The sequence below is a fragment of the Phocoena sinus genome, chromosome 17, assembly GCF_008692025.1.
Source record: "Phocoena sinus isolate mPhoSin1 chromosome 17, mPhoSin1.pri, whole genome shotgun sequence".
NCBI classification, from domain to species: Eukaryota; Metazoa; Chordata; class Mammalia; order Artiodactyla; family Phocoenidae; genus Phocoena; species Phocoena sinus.
In genome coordinates this window covers 43,135,149-43,155,357 of record NC_045779.1, presented here as the reverse complement: position 1 = coordinate 43,155,357, position 20,209 = coordinate 43,135,149, and the positions used below count along the sequence as shown (strand labels likewise).

At 37.2% G+C, this 20,209-nt stretch overlaps 1 protein-coding gene across 15 annotated transcripts in view; it reads right to left on the bottom strand.

Annotated features, from left to right (window-relative positions):
- The window catches only part of VPS13B (vacuolar protein sorting 13 homolog B), an 831,417-nt gene that overhangs the window by 412,278 nt on the left and 398,930 nt on the right, over nucleotides 1–20,209 (bottom strand). The gene's annotated exons all lie outside the window — the stretch shown is intronic.

The window sequence follows — 20,209 nt, the reverse complement described above, 5'->3', positions numbered from 1 at the left end:
AATTGTCACTTGATAGTAAGGTATCTACTGTTAATATTTGAAATATAAAACAGTTAATATGGCATCATAAATAGCGTATACTGTGTCCCAGAGACCAACATGTTGAACAGTTTACATGTTATATAAGGGTTACCTTTTAAAAATGTTTATATTTGTATTTATTATAACATACTACTATATCAATAATTATGTACATTATAAAACATACAAAAGTAGAAATTAAGGAAATGAGATAAAAATATAAATACAAGTTCTAACTTTTTCTTCCCTCACCCTTGTACTAGTGGGCTGTACAGTGCAACTGCTGGGATGTATGCATTATATCTTGGAGACCACAGAGAATGTGTTAAATTAGGAAAATTAGGAAAATGAACTAAAGGTGACCACAGATCTGACTGCAGAATAAAAAGAGAATAAACAATTTACTATGGTCTGTTGGACCATCTGCATCAGAGTCATATGGGTGCTGATATAAAATACAGATTCCTGGTTTCTACTTCAGACCAACTTAATCAGAAATCTCTGATGGTTAAGACCCAGGACACACGTACATATCTTCAGTTGGTGATTCTTATATATGTTATTTTTAAATCAAGTATATTTTATTTAAAAATAAAAGTACTCACATTTCAGAATTAAAAGCAAAATTTCTTTGTTTTAAATTTTTTCCTTTTATTGATTTACCAGAGAAAAAAATTGTTAATATAAATTTATGAGATAAAACTATCTTTTTTTTATTGTGGCTATAGATAAAATACTTTGTGAAATAGCATTAAAAATGTACTCAGTATTAAAACATTCATAAATATTCATTACTGGGATGCCAATTTGATGGAAAATATGTTCCTATGACTTGTATTTTTGACTTTGCAATTCTACTAGCACTTGATAGTATAGATAGTATAATACAGACTTCTTTTTAAGTATCTAGTTTTAAAACAAATTGAAAATATTTATCTTTTAATTAGAGAGGTACTAGTGTCTCACTGAAAATAACTTAGAAAATATAATATATAAAGGAAAAAACCAAAACCAGTCATAATTCACCTTCCATCTTGCTACTCCTAGGAATATGCACTATTAACATTGTTATTATTTTTCCTTCAAGTCTTTTTTTCTCCCCCCTGTAGTGTTGGACACGCTCACACAGAGTTGGAACCAGATCACATCGTACTATTAGGTTCATATTATTTTTTAGTAAGGAAAAAAATACCAAGTGAATAACTAAGTAGATCATACTATAAATATATATACTAAAGGAATATAAATAAGTATTTGAATTGTGAATGGTGATACTCAGGGGATGCTACAAGATAGATTCTCATATGTTTGAACATTCAAAATGTCTTGATCAAGTAGTTAATAAAATTAAAATCAGAAACTTCGAAATTGAGACCTGGATAATAAAATAAATCTAGCTACAGAGCAGTCCACAACAACTTGACTGGAAACAATGGAAACTGCATAATAATATGTGGTCAGCATCGTGGTACTCTGCCTGTCTTAAGACTTAAAATATTTTGCCCCCAGGAAAGAATGACAAACTTTAAATCATCTGTAACTAATTCTGAAATTATTTTAAAACCTACACAAAGTTCCAGGCTATTTATAAAATAAAGGCTTTGCCAAATTTGTCTTAAAATACTTTGGAATGATTTCAGGTTACATATTTTAAAATCTGTAGTGAGCTATACATAGTCTTTCAAATTTTATGTTATCCAAGAAATGTTAAATGGTGATTATGTTGGGTAAAAAGCACCACATTTAAATTCATGAAATAGAAAAAAAGAATTCCAAATGACATTGGTACTATCTCAGATATGTGTCTCTGCTTCTTCTTTGGAATCAGACCATAACCTGAAATTGGGTATACCATATTCTAAGTCTTAAACAGAACCTTTTAAGGTAATATTTTACATCCATTTATTTAACAAGCATATCATCTATTTTAAAAAGTACACTCTATCTAGAAGAGCTTAATATGTAATGACAAACATTCCCACAATTAATCACTGTGAAAAAATTATCAAAACATAACACATCATTACCTGCACACCTATTCCTTTTACACACACACACACACACACACACACACACCCCAAAATAAAAAGCACCTCATCTATTTACAACACTGGCAATATACTGTTCTGAGGACTCCATAAAATATGCTCAGATATCCATGATGGACCAGGATCATGTACTATTCTGAGGCCTTCAAGACTAGTATTTTAACTTTAATGAGAAAGTGCTAAGGCTATAAAATGAGTCTTTCATTTTAGAAAAATTATTTATTGCTGCCAGAATTCAGAAATAGTCAAATTGTCTAAAGAACAAGAAAAAATAAAAATAAAGCAGGAGGACTGAAAATTTCATTTCTGTGTGAATTTGTGAAACCTCTATACTATTAACAGAGAAAAGAATACCAATAAATTAATTCTCAAAAAATGATAACCAAACAGATGAGTTAACATAAAAGAAAGTGAGTATTGCAAAGCTTTGAGACAAAATGAAAAAATAGAATTCAGTGTGAGACTATGTGATACATGTGTCAACAGTGGGGGAGAGGGACCCTGATCATATACATCTAATTTACAGTCTTCAATACTGGTGGGCAGGGATCAATATTCTGCAAAGAGAATTGGTCTTTCCCTTTCTAAAGATGCTGTGCTTTATTACAGGAAAAAGTATATATACTTTGCACCAAGGTAAATCACCTTACAAAGATCAATATGGAAAATGAAGAAAGAAAACTGTTCAATATTAGAGATACTCCCCCTCAGTTTTCTTTCTTTCATAACCTTAGTCATTACGTGTCTTTAGAAACAAGCAAAAAGGTGTCTTTCCTCTTCTTCTTAACTCTTTTCCCTATGTCCCACAATCCAGTATGTCTCAGGCAGGTTTTTATTTCAAATATGAAATAGTGTAATGAGGAATATTTTACTGCTAATTGTGAGGGTTAACAATTTGGAAACAGATGCAGTGTATTCTACAAACATAAATAAGCCAAAAGTGCTGACCCTGTTTCCCCAAACCACCTAGCACTAAACTGATTTACAGACAGTTGAGATAAAGGGTTTCTTTAATTCTACATGATATTAATTTAAGCAGTGGGAATGTTCGAGGAATGAAGGCATTAAAAAAGATATAAAGCATAATCAATTCTCCTGGCAGAGGAGAACTGCTGAAATGCCTGGAAGAGAAGGAAATGAAAATGAGCAACATATAGTTTTATTTGCTCTATAACCAAATTTCTACTTTGGAAGAAAATACTGCTTTGTATTAGGAAATGTAAAATGTATTGCATGTATAAAATAATATAAATTAAAAATATATTAAATTTATATAAATATATAAAATTTATACTGAAAAATATGATTATTAAATCATGATAAAATAGATAATTCATTTCAAATTTGTGAAATATTTTCTTCATATCTAGAAACCCAAGCATTCAGTGCTTGATTCACTTTTTTAATCCTTCCATAGGCCTTTGTGCATATATAAATGTTTATAAACTCAGCATGTATTAAAAAAAAAAGGGTGTGTGTGTTTCCCTGGTGGCGCAGTGGTTAAGAATCTGCCTTCCAATGCAGGGGACACGGGTTCGAGCCCTGGTCCTGAAAGATCCAACATGCCGCGGAGCAACTAAGCCCGTGCGCCACAACTACTGAGCCTGTGCTCTAGAGCCCGCGAGCCACAACTACTGAAGCCCACGCACCTAGAGCCTGTGCTCCGCAACAAGAGAAGACCCCGCGATGAGAAGCCCGCGCACCGCAACAAAGAGTAGCCCCTGCTTGCGGCAACTAGAGAAAGCCCGCGCGCAGCAACGAAGACCCAATGCAGCCAAAAATAAATAAATAAAATAAATAAATTTATTTTAAAAAAAAGCATTCAGTGCTAACTAGTATTCACGTCTGAATATTACTGGTTTAATAATAACTTAATCATCAAATTTTCATTACTGTATAAAGAAATATAATACTGTTTTTTAAAATTCCTTAAAACATGACTGCAAATATAAACAAGGCAAAACCAGAACAATTATTGCTTTTAAAACTAAAAGTAACCTCAAAGACTAGTGCTGTCCTTCAAGCAATTAATATATCAGTAATTACAGTTTTAAAAGAGGTGTCGAAATTATAGCAATGCAGAATTTATTTAAGGTCATATGGTCAGCTAACAAGACATACCCTCAGTTGCTACAGCTTGTCAAGATATGTTACAATTAAACATTTTCTAAAGTGACTTACCACTAACTAATGGCACCTCTTACCTCACTTAAATTATTACATAGACACTTACATAATTAAGGAAACATTATCATAAAATATTTCTTGGGTCTCATGACTCAGTGATATGATATATGGATTATAACTTAAAAAATAAATATAGGGTAGTTTAAATATCCTTATTTTTAAATGCTATTTTTTGCTTCCTGATTGTTTTCTACTTTAGCTTTTTCTTAAATAAATGAATAGCCAATTATTCCTTATTAAGTTTTTTATTGAACATGTACTTTACAAACACCGTGTACTCAAAACTTTAATAACATAAGAAACGTGATTAAGACATGATTCCCTTTCCAAAACATTTTCAGCTATATACATTATATTTACAAAAATAATAAAAAATACTTATAATCATTTACAACACAAACATCCTAGATAATAAATTCACTTATGATTTCCCTTAACATAACACACAGTACATGTAGACATTTTAGTCAATTTGAGTTAAATCTATTACCTTCCCAAGACTTCTGCAAAAGAATTGTTTACTGCTATTAGATGAAAGTCAAGACTGACTAATGCATAAAAGCTTTGCCATGTTAACCTTCCTAATAAACGAGTATTTGTTAGGAATAAAAGATACACATTTGTGTATTCATTTTATATTACTGACAGAGTATATCAATTTACTTAAGTTGATAAACTGCTTTACTGAGTGCATTAGAACACTATGACACTGCCTCTACAGCATGAGCCTGGATTTTGCACCAGGAGACTTAGGTAAATATCCTAGCTCTAACTATCCCTTAGTATTAGAGGAGAAATGCTAATTCCTAATTCCTCTGCTTTTTCCACATGAAGTGCTAAGCCATTTCATGCCTTTTCCTTCACAAGAACTGAGTGGACTATTTCATTACAGTAAAAGAACCAACTTAGTGACAAAAGAAAAGATATAAGAATAAAGATCAAAGAAAAAGCAAAAAAGTTTAAAAAAAAAAGGTAAAAAGTAAAGTCCTGATTAATTTCACTTCTTTCATTATTTGGTATTATTATTTAAAGAAGTTTTTTGGAAGACAGGAAGTTCATAGATGACCCAAGGACCCTTTCAGTTCAAGAAACTATTCCAAATACTAAATTAAAGAGTTTGGGGACTTCCCTGGTGGTCCACTGGTTAAGACTTTGCCTTCCAATGCAGGGGGTGCGGGTTTGATCCCTGGTCAGGTAGCTAAGATCTCCCACACGCCTCACGGCCAAAAAAAAAAAGACAAAACAACCATAAAACAGAAGCAATACTGTAACAAATTCAATAAAGACTTTAAAAAAAGTGTGATAAATGAAAGAGTCTGAATCAATGAATTATATTTTGTGAAAACCTCATACAGAAGGGAATTATATGGAAGAAAACCTGAGTCCTGGTGATCATGTTTATCCATAACTTTGCACCTCAAGTACGGTTTCATTCCCTGGGGCTCAGGTGAACCACTTTGAAAACATGCTAAAGCTGACAGGTATGACCAGGGACTAGCTGTGAAATTAGGAATAGAGCAATTTTTGGTATTGAAAATAAATGTTACTCTGTAGCACAAGATTCTATCATGTTATCAGTGCCAACTGATGGACAATCTAGGTCAAACAGTTACCTAAGGATATAAAAAAGGAACAAAGAAGTCAGGTATGTGATAATCTTACAGATTTGTAAACTGTCAGAGAAAAGGTGACAGGATAAGTACAGGTATAGATGAGAATACCTAGTAAAGCTATAAATATGAAGAACACCTATCTTTAAAGAAAGTGTAGAGGAAAGGAGCCCATGAATGATATTCAAAAGAAGTAGCCACTATCCACAGAAAACAAATCAAGGAAAGTGGTTATCCAGAAGTTAAGAAAGAATTTCAAAAAAGAATCAATGAACATCAAGGATTAAAAGGTTTCCATTGGATTTGCAAATAAGAGGTTTGTTCTGTTAACTGAGTAAGCTGAAAGAAATTTTAGCATTTTTATATGACAACAAGGATTAAATAAGGAGGTTATAATTGATGAAACGAGTCCTGTAAAAATGTAGTGCATAGCATATAGTATGCACTCAATAAATATTTGCTTTACGAAGGAAGGAAGTAAGGAAAGGAGAAAGGGAGGGAGGGATGGACTGAGATGGATAAATGAATAAAAATGGTTTGGTCCTAAGCAATATCAGCAGATGAAAGACTTAATCCAGGTAATGTAGATTCATTTGTTAAACAAGTATTTACTGAATTAAATATATGGTAGATATTATTCTAGGATCTAGGAAAAGAGCAGTGAACAATATAACCTCACTGTTCTCATGGATCTTGCCTTCTAGTTGTGAAAAGAAGGATAATAAACTAATAATTAAACGACATATATAGTATGTTGATGGTCCTAGACGTTCTGAAGAGCACTTAAGCAGGGTAACAGAACACTTTAAGACAGGATAGTCCAGAAAAGCCACTTTGATAAAATGACATTCCATAGAGACATAAGGTATGAGGCTACTTGGGAAAAAAGTGTTCTAGAAGGTGAATAGTAAGTGTAAAAGTCCTGTATCAGGACCCTGTTTGGATGGGAAGTTGTCAATGCTTTCATTAAGGTAATAAGGAAGTTGTATGCTGTGTAGGGGAAATAATCAGATAACGTTGAGGAAAGTGGTGAAAATTTATAATAGCTTTTATAGGGAGTGGAAAGGTATTAAAGGAAGTATAAAAAGTTTACAAAATTATCAATGAGGGCCAGAAGTCATTTTTTCCCAAAAAACTGTCAAGAACTTCAGAAAAGAAGCTTAAACGTCAAATAGTTGGAACGATCCAAGGCTACACTTCCTTCCAAGAAACTGAGAATCCACAATATCCAAAATATATAAAGAACTCATGCAACTCAATATCATAAAAACAACCTGATTAAAAAATGGGCAGAGGATCTGAACAGACATTTTTCCAAAGAAGACATACAGATGGCCAACAGACACAGGAAAAGATGCTCAACAAAACTAATCATTAGGGAATAGTGAAGGCAGGGGGACCTTGAAGATGGCGGAAGAGTAAGACGCAGAGATCACCTTCCTCCCTACAGATACACCAGAAATACATCTACACGTGGAACAACTCCTACAGAACACCTACTGAAGGCTGGCAGAAGACCTCAGACCTCCCCAAAGGCAAGAAACTCCCCACGTACCTGGGTAGGGCAAAAGAAAAAAAGAAAAAAAAGAGACAAAAGAATAGGTACGGCACCTGCACCAGTGGGAGGGAGCTGTGAAGGAGGAAAAGTTTCCACACACTATGAAGCCCCTTCGCGGGCGGAGACTGCGGGAGGCGGAGGGGGGGAGCTTCGGGACCGCGGAGGAGTGCACAGCAACGGGTGCGGAGGGCAAAGCGGGGAGATTCCCGCAGAGGATCGGTGCCGACCGGCACTCACCAGCCCGAGTGGCTTGTCTGCTCACCCGCCGGGGTGGGCGGGGCTGCGAGCTGAGGCTCGGGTTTTGGTTTTGGACAGAGCTCAGGGAGAGGACTGGGGTTGGCGGCTTGAACATAGCCTGAAGGGGTTAGTGCACCACGACTAGCCGGGAGGGAGTTCGGGGAAAAGCCTGCACCGGCCGAAGAGGCAAGAGACTTTTTCTTCCCTCTTTGTTTCCTGGTGCGCGAGGAGAGGGGTTTAAGAGCGCTGCTTAAAGGAACTCCAGAGACGGGCGCGAGCCGCGGCTGAAAGCGCAAACCCCAGAGACAGGCGCGAACCGCGGCTAAAACCGCGGACCCCAGAGACGGGCGGGAGACGCTAAGGCTGCTGCTGCCGCCACCAAGGGGCCTGTGTGCGAGCACAGGTCACTCTCCACACCCCTCTTCCGCGGAGCCTGTGCAGCCCGCCACTGCCAGGTTCCCGGGATCCAGGGACAACTTCCCCGGGAGTACGCACGGCGGGTCTCAGGCTGGTGCAACATCACGCCGGCCTCTGCCGCAACGTCACGCTGCCTCTGCAGCCGCAGGCCCGCCCCGCACGTAGTGCCCCTCCTACCCCCATCCCCCAACCCCCGGCCTGAGTGAGCCGGAGGCCCCGAATCAGCGGCTCCTTTAACCCCGTCCTGTCTGAGCGAAAAAACAGACGCCCTCCAGCGACCTACACGCAAGAGGCAGGGCCAAATCCAAAGCTGAGCTCCTGTGAGCTGTGAGAACAATGAAGAGAAAGGGAAATCTCTCCCAGCAGCCTCAGAAGCAGCGGATTAAAGCTCCACAATCAACTTGATATACCCTGCATCTGTGGAATACCTGAATAGACAAGGAATGATCCCAAATTGAGGACGTGGACTTTAGGAGCGAAATCTATGATTTTTTTCCTTCTCCTCTTTTTGTGAATGTTTATGTGTATGCTTCTGTGTGAGATCTTGTCTGTAAAGTCTTGCTTCCACCATTTGTCCTAGGCTTCTATCCGTCCGTGGTTTTTTAAAAAACTTTTTTTCTTAATAATTTTAATAATTCTTAATAATTTTAATTTTAATAACTTTATTATACTTTACCTTCTTTCTTTCTTTCTTTCTTTCCTTCCTTCCTTCCCTCCTTTAGACAACGAATCACCCCAAATTGAGGAGGTGGTCTCTGAGAGCAAGATTTATGATTTTTCCCCCTTTACCTCTTTTTGTGAGGGTGTATGTGTATGCTTCTGTGTAAGATTTTCTCTGTATAGCTTTGCTTCCAACATTTGTCCTAAGGTTCTATCCGTCCCTTTTTTTTTCTAAATAAGTATTTTTTAATTCAATAACTTTATTATACTTTATTTTTACTGTATCTTCTTTCTTTCTGTCTTTTTTCCTTCTTTCCGTCCTTCCTTCCTTCCTCCCTCCCTCCTTTCTTTCCTTCTTTGCTTCTCTCTTCCTTCCTTCCTTCCCTCCTTTCCTTCTTTCTTTCCTCATACTTCTACTAATTCTCTCTACTTTTTCCCTCTTTTATTCTGAGCGGTGTGGATAAAAGGCTCTTGGTGCTCCAGGCAGCAGTCAGGGCTCTGCCTCTGAGGTAGGAGAGCCAACTTCAGGACACTGGTCAACAAGAGACTTCCCAGCTCCACATAATATTAAATGGCGAAAATCTCCCAGAGACCTCCATCTTAACACCAGCACCCAGCTTCACTCAACGACCAGCAAGCCACAGTGCTGGACAACCTATGCCAAACTAGCAAAACAGGAACACAACCCCACCCATTAGCAGAGAGGCTGCCTAATATCATAATAAGGCCACAGACACCCCAAAACACACCACCAGACGTGAACCTGCCCACTAGAGAGACAAGATCCAGCCTCATCCACCACAACACAGGCACTAGTCCCCTCCACCAGGAAGCCTACACAACCCACTGAACCAACCTTAGCCACTGGAGACAGACATCAAAAACAGCGGGTACTAGGAACCTACAGCCGGCAAAAAGGAGACCCCAAACACAGTAAGATAAGCAAAATAAGAAGACAGAGAAATACACAGCAGATGAAGGAGCAAGGTAAAACCTACCAGACCTAACAAATGAAGAGGAAATAGGCAGTCTACCTCAAAAAGAATTCAGAATAATGATAGTAAGGATGATCCGAAATCTTGGAAACAGAATGGACAAAATGTAAGAAACAGTTAACAAAGACCTAGAAGAAATAAAGATGAAACAAGCAACGATGAACAACGCAATAAATGAAATTAAAAGTACTCTAGATGGGATCAATAGCAGAATAACTGAGGCAGAAGAACGGATAAGTGACCTGGAAGATAAAATAGTGCAAATAACTACTATAGAGCAGAATAAAGAAAAAAAAATGAAAAGAATTGAGGACAGTCTCAGAGACCTCTGGGACAACATTAAACACACCAACATTCGAATTATAGGGGTTCCAGAAGAAGAAGAGAAAAAGAAAGGGACTGAGAAAATATTTGAAGAGATTATAGTTGAAAACTTCCCTAATATGGGAAAGGAAATAGTTAATCAAGTCCAGGAAGCACAGAGAGTCCCATACAGGATAAATCCAAGGAGAAATACACCAAGACACATATTAAACAAACTGTCAAAAATTAAATACAAAGAAAGCATATTAAAAGCAGCAAGGGAAAAACAACAAATAACACACAAGGGAATCCCCATAAGGTTAACAGCTGATCTCTCAGCAGAAACCCTACAAGCCAGAAGGGAGTGGCAGGACATACTGAAAGTGATGAAGGAGAAAAACCTGCAACCAAGACTACTCTACCCAGCAAGGATCTCATTCAGATTTGATGGAGAAATTAAAACCTTTACAGACAAGCAAAAGCTTAGAGAGTTGACCACCACCAAACCAGATTTACAACAAATGCTAAAGGAACTTCTCTAGACAAGAAACACAAGAGAAGGAAAAGACCTATAATAACGAACCCAAAACAATTTAGAAAATGGGAATAGGAACATACATATCGATAATTACCTTAAATGTAAATGGACTAAATGCTCCCACCAAAAGACACAGATTGGCTGAATGGATACAAAAACAAGACCCTTATATATGCTGTCTACAAGAGACCCACTTCAGACCTAGAGACACATAGACTGAAAGTAAGGGGATGGAAAAAGATATTCCATGCAAATGGAAACCAAAAGAAAGCTGGAGTAGCAATTCTCATATCAGACAAAACAGACTTTAAAATAAGGACTATTAAAAGAGACAAAGAAGGACACTACATAATGATCAACAGATGAATCCAGCAAGAAGATATAACAATTGTAAATATTTATGCACCCAACATAGGAGCACCTCAATACATAAGGCAAATGCTAACAGCCATAAAAGGGGAGATCAACAGTAACACATTCATAGTAGGGGACTTTAACACCCCACTTTCACCCATGGACAGATCATCCAAAATGAAAATAAATAAGGAAACACAAGCTTTAAATGATACATTAAACAAGATGGACTTAACTGATATTTATAGGACACTCCATCCAAAAACAACAGAATACACATTTTTCTCAAGTGCCCATGGAACATTCTCCAGGATAGATCATATCTTGGGTCACAAATCAAGCCTTGGTAAATTTAAGAAAACTAAAATTGTATCAAGTATCTTTTCTGACCACAATGCCATGAGACTAGATATCAATTACAGGAAAAGATCTGTAAAAAATACAAACACATGGAGGCTAAACAATACACTACTTAATAATGAAGTGATCACTGAAGAAATCAAAGAGGAAATAAAAAATTACCTAGAAACAAATGACAATGGAGACACAACGACCCAAAACCTATGGGATGCAGCAAAAGCAGTTCTAAGGGGGAAGTTTATAGCAATACAAGCCCACCTTAAGAAGCAGGAAACATCTCGAATAAACAACCTAACCTTGCACCTCAAGCAATTAGAGAAAGAAGAACAAAAAAACCCCAAAGCTAGCAGAAGGAAAGAAATCATAAAAACCAGATCAGAAATAAATGAAAAAGAAATGAAGGAAACGATAGCAAAGATCAATAAAACTAAAAGCTGGTTCTTTGAGAAGATAAACAAAACAGATAAACCACTAGCCAGACTCATCAAGAAAAAAAGGGAGAAGACTCAAATCAATAGAATTAGAAATGAAAAAGGAGAAGTAACAACTGACACTGCAGAAATAAAAAAGATCATGAGAGATTACTGCAAGCAACTCTATGCCAATAAAATGGACAATCTGGAAGAAATGGACATATTCTTAGAAATGCACAACCTGCCAAGACTGAATCAGGAAGAAATAGAAAATATGAACAGACCAATCACAAGCACTGAAATTGAAACTGTGATTAAATATCTTCCAACAAACAAAAGCCCAGGACCAGATGGCTTCACAGGCAAATTCTATCAAACATTTAGAGAAGAGCTAACACCTATCCTTCTCAAACTCTTCCAAAATATAGCAGAGGGAGGAACACTCCCAAATTCCTTCTACGAGGCCACCATCACCTTGATACCAAAACCAGACAAGGATGTCACAAAGAAAGAAAACTACAGGCCAATATCACTGATGAACATAGATGCAAAAATCCTCAACAAAATACTAGCAAACAGAATCCAACAGCACATTAAAAGGATCATACACCATGATCAAGTGGGGTTTATTCCACGAATGCAAGGATTCTTCAATATACACAAATCTATCAATGTGATAAACCATAATAACAAATTGAAGGAGAAAAACCATATGATCATCTCAATAGATGCAGAGAAAGCTTTTGACAAAATTCAACACCCATTTACAATAAAAACCCTGCAGAAAGTAGGCACAGAGGGAACTTTCCTCAACATAATAAAGGCCATATGTGACAAGCCCACAGCAAACATCATCCTCAATGGTGAAAAACTGAAAGCATTTCCACTAAGATCAGGAACAAGACAAGGTTGCCCACTCTCACCACTCTTATTCAACATAGTTTTGGAAGTTTTAGCCACAGCAATCAGAGAAGAAAAGGAAATAAAAGGAATCCAAATCAGAAAAGAAGAAGTAAAGCTGTCACTGTTTGCAGATGACATGATACTATACATAGAGAATCCTAAAGATGTTACCAGAAAACTCCTAGAGGTAATCAATGCATTTGGTAAAGTAGCAGGATACAAAATTAATGCACAGAAATCTCTGGCATTCGTATATACTAATGATGAAAAATCTAAAAGTGAAATCAAGAAAATACTCCCATTTACCACTGCAACAAAAAGAATAAAATATCTAGGAATAAACCTACCTAAGCAGACAAAAGACCTGTATGCAGAAAATTATAAGACACTGATGAAAGAAATTAAAGGTGATACAAATAGATGGAGAGATATACCATGTTCTTGGATTGGAAAAATCAACATTGTGAAAAATGACTCTACTACCCAAAGCAATATATAGATTCAATGCAATCCCTATCAAACTACCACTGGCATTTTTCACAGAACTAGAACAAAAAATTTTGCAATTTGTATGGAAATACAAAAGACCCCGAATAGCCAAAGCAATCTTGAGAACGAAAAAAGGAGCTGGAGGAATCAGGCTACCTGACTTCAGACTATACTACAAAGCTACAATAATCAAGACAATATGGTACTGGCACAAAAACAGAAAGATAGATCAATGGAACAGGATAGAAAGCCCAGAGATAAACCCACGCACATATGGACACCGTATCTTTGGTAAAGGTGGCAGGAATGTACAGTGGAGAAAGGACAGCCTCTTCAATAAATGGTGCTGGGAAAACTGGACAGGTACATGTAAAAGTATGAGATTAGATCACTCCCTAACACCATACACAAAAATAAGCTCAAAATGGATTAAAGACCTAAATATAAGGCCAGAAACTATCAAACTCTTAGAGGAAAACATAGGCAGAACACTCTATAACATAAATCACAGCAAGATCCTTTCTGACCCACCTCCTAGAGTAATGGAAATAAAAACAACAATAAACAAATGGGACCTAATGAAACTTCAAAGCTTTTGCACAGCAAAGGAAACCATAAACAAGACCAAAAGACAACCCTCAGAATGGGAGAAAACATTTGCAAATGAAGCAACTGACAAAGGATTAATCTCCAAAATTTACAAGCAGCTCATGCAGCTCAATAAAAAAAAAAAAAAAAACCCAATCCAAAAATGGGCAGAAGACCTAAATAGACATTTCTCCAAAGAAGATATACAGAATGCCAACAAACACATGAAAGAATGCTCAACATCATTAATCATTAGAGAAATGCAAATCAAAACTACAGTGAGATATCATCTCACACCAGTCAGAATGGCCACCATCAAAAAATCTAGAAACAATAAATGCTGGAGAGGGTGTGGAGAAAAGGGAACACTCTTGCACTGCTGGTGGGAATGTGAATTGGTTCAGCCACTATGGAGAACAGTATGGAGGTTCCTTAAAAAACTACAAATAGAATTACCATATGACCCAGCAATCCCACTACTGGACATATACCCTGAGAAAACCAAAATTCAAAAAGAGTCATGTACCAAAATGTTCATTGCAGCTGTATTTACAATAGCCCGGAGATGGAAACAACCTAAGTGCCCATTGTCGGATGAATGGATAAAGAAGATGTGGCACATATATACAATGGAATATTACTCAGCCTTAAAAAGAAACGAAATTGAGCTATTTGTAATGAGATGGATAGACCTAGAGTCTGTCATACAGAGTGAAGTAAGTCAGAAAGAAAAAGACAAATACCGTATGCTAACACATATATATGGAATTTAAGAAAAAAAAATGTCATGAAGAACCTAGGGGTAAGAAAGGAATAAAGACGCAGACCTACTGGAGAACGGACTTGAGGATATGGGGAGGGGGAAGGGTGAGCTGTGACAGGGCGAGAGAGAGTCACGGACATATACACACTAACAAACGTAGTAAAGTAGATAGCTAGTGGGCAGCAGCCGCATGGCAGAGGGATATTGGCCCGGTGCTTTGTGGCAGCCTGGAGGGGTGGGATAGGGAGGGTGGGAGGGAGGGAGACGCAAGAGGGAAGACATATGGGAACATATGTATAACTGATTCACTTTGTTATGGGGCAGAAACTAACACACCACTGTAAAGCAATTATACCCCAATAAAGATGTTAAAAAAAAAAAAAAAACTAATCATTAGGGAAGTGCAAATTGAACCCACAATGAGATAACATCTCCCACCTGTCAGAATGGCTATTACCAAAAAAGATGATAAATAACAAGTGTTGGCGAGGATGCAGACAAAAGGGAACCCTTTCTGCACTGTTGATGAGAATGTAAATTGGTACAACCACTATGGAAAACAGGATGAAAGTTCCTCAAAAAATTACAGAACACCATACGATTTAGCAATTCCATTTCAGGGTATTTATCCAATGAAAACAAAAACACTACTAGAAAAAGATATCTGCACCCCAATGTTCAGAGAAGCATTATTCACAGTATCTGAGATATAGAAGCAACCTAAGTGTCTATCAACAGATGAATAAAGAAAATGTGGTGTAGGAGGAGGATATCAAGCTGGCAGAGTAGGACACCGAACTCATCTCCCACAATGAACATATCAAAAAAATACATCTACATGTGGAGCATCTCTCACTGAAAACAAACTGGAGACTGGCAGAAAGGCTACTCTGTAACCAAGGCTGTAAAGAAAGATCCACAGGGAGTCGGGCAAGAGGTAGGAGAAGCAACAATCAGGGGGACCTGTACTCCTAACAGGGGACACAGAAGAGGAGGGTAATATCAAGGGCTCAAAGATCCTCCCCGGGGAGTAAGTGGTTTGTACCACATTTTGGACACCCCAGTCCTAGAAGCCAAAACCAGGAAGACAAGTCCCCTTAGCTGGTGGAAAGCAATGGGACTTAACAGAAGAAACTAAGACTCTACTCCTGAAGAATGCATGCGCAAACTTGCTAACTCCTTGAAACAAGGCAGAGGAAGCAAACAAACTGCCCAGGGCTCTGATGGGTTTCCTGCGACAAAGGTCACAGCACGTGCTCCTCCTGCCTGCAGCAGGTGCCTGCTCCTGCCCCTCTTACTCTGTCTGGCTCAGCTCCCTCCAGGGCAATGGCTGACACTGCCAAGGAAAGTACGCACCTGGGGATGGAACCAGTCAGACCCTGCATTGCATCTGAACAGGTCAAGAGCAGACATTACTGGCACTGACAGAGAGTGGTGGATTACGAGCCATCTGGAGCTCTGATTGCTGTGTCATGAATGTTACAGCTCAAATGGCACTCCACACTGGGAACCCTTCTCCAGGCCCTCTTTGCTCCAGCAGTACTCCCTTCTGGGGCAAAGGTGTCATTGCCAGGAGGGAGTATAGTACAAACTTAGAGGGAATGGAACCAATTCAGACTGACCTTCAGGGCTTCTTGTCCAGCATCTGGGAATCCTACCCTACCCACCCACATGTGGATGATGACCACTGAGCACAGGAAAAGCTCCAAGCTCACACCTGGCTCTAGCGCTAACAGCAAAAAGAAAAGCAAATTTAAAAATGAGGACAGTTTAAGGGACTTCTGGACATCAGCATACTAACATTCATGACATAGGGGTCGCAGAAGGAAAAGAAAGAAAGGGGTCAAAAATGTATTTGATGAAATTATGGCTGAAAACTTGAACCTGAAGAAAGAAACAGGTAACCAGATAGAGGAAGCACAGAGAGTCCCAAACAAGATGAACCCACAGAGACCCACAGTAAGACACATCATAATTAAAACAGGCAAAGTTAAAGAAAGAATTCTAAAGGCAACAAGAGAAAAAGAATCACATAGAAGGGAACCCCCATAAGGCTATCAGCTGGTTTTTCTGTGGAAAGTTTGTAGGCCAGAAGGGAGTGGCAGATATACTGAAAGTGCTAAAAGGGAAAAATCTACAACCTAGGTTATTCTACCCAGCGAGGTTATCATTCAGAATTGAAGGAGAAATAAAAAACCTTCTCAGACAAGCAAAAACTAAAACAGTTCATCAGTAATAAGTGAAATGTTGAAGGGTCTTTGCTAAGTGGAAAACAAAAGGTTACAAAAAGAAGAATCTATAGGAAAGGAAAAATCCCACAAGTAGAAGCAAACATACACTAAAGGCTGTGGATCAACCACTTAAATAAGGTAGTACAAATATTAAAAGACAAAAATTGTAGGGACTTCCCTGGTGGTCCAGTGGGTAAAACTCCACACTCCCAATGCAGGGGGCCCAGGGTTGATCCCTGGTCGGGGAACTAGATCCCACATACATGCCACGACTAAGAGTTCACAGGCCACAACTAAGGAGTCCACATGCCACAACAAACATGGCACAACGAAGATCCCATGTGCTGCAACTAAGACCTGGTACAGCCTAACTAAATAAATAAATAAATTTTTAAAAATAAATAAAGACAAAAATTGTAAAATCAACTTTAGCTATAATAAAGAGTTAAGGGATAAACATGAAAATGTAAAATATGACTTCAAAAACAAACCATGGGGGATGGGTGTAAAAGATGTAGATCTTTTAGAATGTGCTTAAGTTTAAATGACTACCAGTTTAAAACAAATAGATATAGGTTAACCTATATGAACCCAAAGGTAACCATAAATCAAAAGTCTACAACAGGTACACAAAAACTAGAGAGAAAAGAACATAGGAATACCACTAAAAAAAACAAAACAAAAAAAAGAAAATCACAAAGGAACAAACTAAAGGAAGAAAAGAACAAAGAAGAACTACAAAAGCAACCCAAAAAAACTAAATAACAAAATGGTAATAAGTACATACCTATCAATAATCACTTTAAACATCAATGAGCTAATAAATGCTCCAAAAGACACAGGGTGGCCTATTGGATAAGAAAAACAAGATCCATCTATATGCTGCTTATAAGAGACTCACTTCAGAGCTAAAGATACACACAGACTGAAAGTGAGGGGAGGTAAAAAGATATTTCATGCAAATGGAAATGATAAAGTAGGGACAGCAATATACTTACTAGACAAAGCACACTTTAAAACAAAGTCTATAACAAAAGGCAAAGAAGGGCACTACATAATGATCGAGGGAACAATACAAGAAGAGCCTATAACATTTGTTAATATATACGCCCCTAATATAGGAGCACCTAAAGACATAAAGCAAATATTAATAGACATAAAGGAAGAAATTGATCATAATATCGATATAATAATAGTAGAGGACTTTAACACTCCACTTACATCAATGGACAGATCACCCAGAAAGAAAATCAATAAGAAAACAGTGGTCTTAAATGATACATTAGACCAGTTAGACTTAATAAATATCTAGAGGATATTCCATTCAAAAATAGAATACACATTCTTTTCAAGTGCACATGGAACATTCTACAAGATAAATCACATGCTAGGTCACAAAACAAGTCTAAACAAATTTAAGAGGACAGAAATTACAGCAAGCATTTTTTTTCTGACCCCAGCAGTATCAAACTAGAAATGAATTACAGGAAGACAAATGGGAAAGACACAAACCCATGGACATTAAACAACATGCTCCTAAAAAACCAATGGGTCAATCAAAGAGGAAATCAGAAAATACCATGAAACAAATGAAAATAAAAACAAAGCTTTCCAAAATCTATGGGAGGCTGCAAAAGCAGTTCTAAGAAGGAAGTTTATAGCAATAAAGGCCTATATCAAGAAACAAGAGAATTCTAAAATAAAAAACTAACCTGCCATTTAAAGGAATTAGGAAAAGAAGAACAAATGATACCTAAAGTCAAAAGAAGGAAATAATAAACATCTGAGCAGAAATAAATAAAATAGAGATGAAAGAAACAACAGAAAAGATCAATGAAATCAAGAGCTGTTTTTTTGAAAAAATAAACAAAATTGATAAGCCTTTATTTAGCCAGGCTCATTAAGGAAAAAAAAAAAGAGAGAGAGAGAAAGAGAGAAGATCCAAATAAACAAAATGAGAAATGAAAGAGGAGAAATTAAAACCAATATCACAGAGATAAAAAATCATAATAGAACACTATGAACAATTATATGCCAACAAATTGGACAAGTTAGAAGAAACAGATAAATTTCTAGGAACATACAATCTTCCAAGACAGAATCAGAAAGAAATAGACAATCTGAACAAACTGATCACTAGTATGAAATTGAATCAGTAATCAAAAAACTCCCAGCAAACAAAAGTCCAGGAGGTTCTGCCAGTGTAAGGCAGGCCACAAAAACTAGAGGCACTGCTGCCATGGTCAAAAAGAGGTCACCTGATCTGGAGTAGTGAACAACAACCACACCCAGAAGTCTTGTCGTTGAAATGATGATCTCAGTAATGGTTGAACAGGCAGGGCCAACAGCTCTACTAGCCTGAGATTGTGAATGTGACTGGGGAAAGCATATTCCTGACTGACGTGACACACAAGCACAGTGGATGCAGAAGAATTGAGTTATCTGGACACTCCTAAACAACCTTGAGACTACACATATGTATAGAGGACATGTGGAAGGGCTCAGAGGAAAGTAAAAGTTTGGCAGGTATGAGAATGGCCAGAACACTGAATACACAATCCTAACACATATAGAGATCTATTAGTAGAGGACAAAAGCCTTATTTGAGAACTACCTCTGTTCAATTTTGGCTGACCACTAAGATAAGAAGACATAAGGGTGATACCTAAAAAGCCAGGGTTCAAAATAAAACCAAGAATAATAAGAACAGAACAAAACCAAGCTGAGACATCAGTGGTCACACAGTTAGGAAGAAACAGATTTAGCCCAAGGAAGTCACTTTACAAAGAAGCAAACTTGCATAAAAGAACAACAACTTTCCGGGGAAAAAGAAGAATACATATGCACACACTTAAAATTCTGACTATTTTAGGCAAACACAGAAATAGGAAAGTGTACCCTATTTCAGGAAAAAAACCACAGTCAATAAAAACAGTCTCTATGTGCCCACAGATGTAGCATGAAGCATAACAAAGGACAACAATTTAGCTATTATGTGTTCAATGAACTAGAGAAAAAGACTTTTTAAAATTCAAGGAAAGTATGAAAACAATGAATCAATAATCTCATAAGGAGAAAGAAAATACAAAAAAGAACCAAATCAAAATTTTATTTTATTTATTTATTTTTATACAGCACTTATTAGTTAACTTTTTTATACAAATTAGTGTATATATGTCAATCCCAATCCACATCAAAATTTAAAGTAGAAAAGTACAATGACTGAAATGAATAATTTAGTAGAGAAGCTCAATAGCAGATTCATGCTGGCAGAAGAAAAAAACAATCAATGAATCTAAATACAGATCAACAGAAATTATCCAATCTGACTAGGGAAGAAAACCAAAAGGAGACCAGGAAAAACAGATAATTCCCAAACGACTGCCTCTGGGAGGGAGAAGAACGTCCATGCTAAAGAAATGTACTTGGGGATTGTGTTCAAGTCTATTCAAGTAAGCATTCAACATCTCTCATTATATACAAACACATAAGGATAGCCAATGCTATCAGGATCTTCAGGATCTAGAAGAACAG